The sequence below is a fragment of the Leopardus geoffroyi genome, chromosome A3 (genome assembly GCF_018350155.1).
Source record: "Leopardus geoffroyi isolate Oge1 chromosome A3, O.geoffroyi_Oge1_pat1.0, whole genome shotgun sequence".
Taxonomy (NCBI): Eukaryota; Metazoa; Chordata; class Mammalia; order Carnivora; family Felidae; genus Leopardus; species Leopardus geoffroyi.
This window is the reverse complement of record NC_059336.1, coordinates 134760590-134764721: the sequence shown is the minus strand read 5'-3', so window position 1 is coordinate 134764721 and position 4132 is coordinate 134760590. Positions and strand designations below refer to the sequence as shown.

Genomic DNA, 4132 nt, shown 5'->3' with positions numbered 1-4132 from the left:
GACTATTCCCCTACTCTTGGACACTTAGCACCAACCTTTTGAGAAGAGAAATAACATGAGTAAGTGTAATGGAAATTTTGTTACACTGTTAAATTAAAAGCACAACATACAACTGGACACAATTTAATCTGAACTTTATCCAGTTGATTTTAGGCATTTAGCAAGATAATTATAAATCCTGATGCTATCCATTCTATTTCTTACTATCCAGAATCTTAATGAGCATGGTGCTCAATGCCTTCCTGACGCCCCTGATCAAGTTACTAGAAGCCATGGGGCAAAGAATGGACCCCGTGATATATTTCCCCAGGGGTTTTGCTCAGATGCATTTGAGTCCATTAATCAGTGGGTTTAAAATCCACCTAAGTCTTTTAACACCAAACTCAGACTTTTCCTTCTTATTCATGGGAATTTAATAAACATTTCACCAGGAGTTTACTGAAAGCTAGGGCGTGAACACGGCTACCGGTTTGCTAATCTAATGGCACCATCAAGAAGGACCTTTATTTAGTACATAGAAGAAATGTATAGGAATTCCTAATGATCACTTTTTACTTATACATATTCATGTGTAAACCATTGTGATGTCAGTCAAGATAGACTGCTTGATGCTTTGTTTTTGTTTTTTTTTTAAAAAAAAAAGAACAGAAAAGAACCAGACCAAGTGACACTGGCTCAGCAAAGACAAGGATAGCGGAACTCCCTGGGTCATCTCACAATTCCAGAATATTCAGCTCTCATGGTGCTTGCACGGCAACATGCACTTCTGCCCCAAGCAACAGGGAGGGGTGGGCTCCAAGTTGCCCCCCGGCAAGTAGGTGCTGAAACCCAGAACAGACATATACCACTTTACTCTGAACGTGCAGGAGGTGCAGCTCAATCCTCTGCCTAACTGTTGGGAGAACCAGGAATTGGGGAAAACGCTTCACGCCTAGCGCACAGATCTTCTAGAACCATGTCAAGAAACAACGTCGTCTCTCCCTGTCTATAGATACTGGGATTTCCTTTGCCCCCACAAGAAAGAAGTCAGCTCGTCTGCTCTGGCATGTTCACAGTTACATGGCTGCTCAGATACTCCCAACAATAGTCTAAGCCAGGCTTTATGATATTATATGGACCCCAGTTAATAATAAATCAAGTCCTGGAGACAAGGAGCCAGCTAATCAGTTAGGTTTGTTCTTGGTTGCATAGAATGGATGTCTTAGGAATAGGCATATTATAATGGAATTCAAATCCCAGCTCTACATCACAATGGAGGAATCGTGTTGGGAAGTGTGCCCTTTCGTCAGGTAGAAACAGAATCAAGGCCATCCTACACTATAAAATGAAGATAGTTATTGATTCCCTCCCGAACATCCTTCCCTCCTCTATGATTCACTTATACAATATTCGCTCGGGACCACAGAGTTCCTCCAGGAGTGCTAATAACAATACGCCTGACCACAGTAACAAACACTCATGCGGGAATGTTATTAGACCTCGGGCACCGTTCTAAGTATATCTGACTTTCACGGAAGCACCCTGAGGTAAGTTCTACTCTTTGCCCCCTTCCATATGAGGAAACTGAAGCACGAGGAAGTAAAAGAGCCCGCCCCAAAACACACGACAGGTAGTGGGGACGGAACCCAGACCACAGCACTCTGGCCCCCGAGGCCTCGGCCTCTTTCACTGCCCACCTGCATCATGCTGTGGTGTTTCAGGTCAATTACTGATAAGTCTCAAGAAAATTACATCAGGGTCATCGCTGCCATTTACCAGTGCACATCTTGCCCAAGGCCACAAGTTGTGAGTACCAAATGGGGATTTGAACTTGGTATTGGACACAACTCCATAGCCATGGGTGTTGCCAGCATGTCAAGCCGCTGCTTGCTTTACTGTCATAAAACCTACACACCAAGTGCTTTTTTGCCAGTAGGAGCAATTTGTTTCTTCCCACATCGCCCTACTTTCCGTTGCATTTCACTCTCCAGCCTTCTTACAAAGAGCGCGCAAGCCCCAGACAATCGCTTCCTTGGGCCATGCCAATAATGCCTACTGCCTTGACCTTGCTTTGAAGATCTTTGTCTGCCTTGGGTTTTTAACTCTCCTCAGAGAAGTGATTTAATTCAGACCCTCTTTCCTAAAGGAACTTGAATCCCTGAAAACTGACACTCATATTTCCTGTTATTTACCAGATTCTACGCTCTCTGGGTGCTAATTTGCCCTTGAGATATCCTAGCAGGCTTACGCCAAGCTCAGCGGACCGAAGCCTCCCTTGTCCCAAGTTGCGCCTACCCATGGCGGCACGTTTTGCTCGGAAGTTGAGGGTAATCACCTGGTTCCTCTTCTCTATGGGCATCTGGATGGTGGGCCTGGACAGAGGGAACAGCACTGGGGACGATCTCCATAGAAGAGAGCATCTCAGGGCAGCCCCACGTCAGTGGGAGGTGACTGCCATGACCAGGCTAATGGAGGACGCGGATGAGCTTCTCATTAACGGGTTGACTTTCAACCCAAGTTTCACCTAATATGTCTTTTTCCTTACAGAAACGTGGAGCTATTGCCATCACTGGCAAATCAGCTTTCGATGAAATATTCAAGACAGCTAGAAGCTAAGCAGGATAACTGAATTCACAACCATTTGCTACAGGACCATAATTTAATGGCAGCATTATAATTTGCTAAATACCATTACCGTGGCACCGGGTCCTATTAATCAAAAACAGGAAAAGCTGTACACAGCAATTTCTCTTTACTATTTGTAGTGGCTTATTACTGGTGCTTACCTCTAGAGTAGATGTTACCTTTTTAGCTTCCATAATCAAATACTCTAAAAATAAGTCAAATTTGATTACTTCCAAATTCTTAAAATCTAGTGCCTGCCTACTGAAGTAGAATTCCTAAATGTCTCCTTTGAAACATTACATTCACCACATAAAATGGCAGCTCCCAAAAGAGCTACTATTTTTATAAATCAATAAACAATAAGAATTATGTATTGACAGGGCTGGAGGGGAAAGTGGGAGTGAGGGGTTCATGTGTTTGGTCTAAATGGGACAGTGATCTTGCAACGAAGGTATCATTATCAGTTTTTAGAGACCAAACAACTGGAGTTCAGAGTGGTCCAAGGTCATCTGGTTAGTTTGGTGGGGAATCCAAGGTAGGAGCCCAGCTCTCTGACACTGGACCTACATGTTCTGTTTTAGTCTGCTCAGGCTATCCTAACAAAATGCCACAGACCGAGAGGCTGGAACAACAGACATTTTCTCTCAGTTCTGGAAGCTGGGAAGTCCAGGATCAAGGTGCTGGTGGATTTGATACTTAGTGAGAGCCCACTTCCTGGCATACAGACAGCAGCCTTCTTGCTATGTCCTCATACAGTAGACAGAGGAGGCTCTGGGGGGGGCCTCCTCTTCTTCCTATAAGGACACTGATCCCATCATGGGTCGTCTACCCTCATGACCTCATCTAAACCTAATTACTTCCCAAACACCCACATTGGGGGTCAGGGTTGCAACACATGAATTGTGGGGGGGCATAAACATTCCATCTGTAACAACCTGTTTCTGTGGGGTGTCCCAATCCCAAGGTAGAGAAAACAGCCTTTCTCAAGACACTGCATGAACCCACCCTAATGGACGTCTTCCTTCCAACATCGCTGATTAAATGACTGAAATGGGGGAAGTCCACAGACAAAAATGGTAACCAAGCCAAAGGCAGCTGGGCATCTTGTTCCTCTGAATATCTAGGCAGGTGAATGTCTATGCCTTCCATTCCAAGGGAGGAGTTCTAAGTAACTACTTTTAGCTAATGTCTCTGTCTGTTACATAGTGATCCACTCTTTTGAAACAGAACTACTCAGATTTTGCATTTTAGAATTCATTTTAGAATTGTGAGCGTTCTACATACCTGCTCCTTGTCTGCATTTCCATGCGAATCTGCTTCCGGGAATCTCTTCCCACATTGAGAGGGATGCTCTCCTCTTTCCCACAACTCTCTCCCACACCCTTTCCTGACAGGACTCAGCCTTGAAAAAGTACAGGCCACATGCTTGGGGGCAAGGGTAGCACATTCTGAATGGTGCCAGTCTGAACAATCTTGAGCAACACACACTATGTGTCCAAGGCACCATGGGCACAAACGTGTAACCTCT

General features: G+C 44.7%; 1 long non-coding RNA gene across 2 annotated transcripts; it reads left to right on the top strand.

The window, feature by feature from the left end:
* Positions 1-725: 725 nt before the first annotated feature.
* Positions 726-2834, top strand: LOC123581646. Of its 2 annotated transcripts, XR_006703905.1 has the most exons (3): positions 1194-1526; positions 2175-2306; positions 2527-2834. It is a non-coding gene; the product is annotated as an uncharacterized LOC123581646 (long non-coding RNA). The 2 variants fall into 2 exon arrangements; XR_006703904.1 differs by having other exon boundaries at positions 726-2306.
* The last annotated feature ends 1298 nt before the right edge of the window (positions 2835-4132 follow it).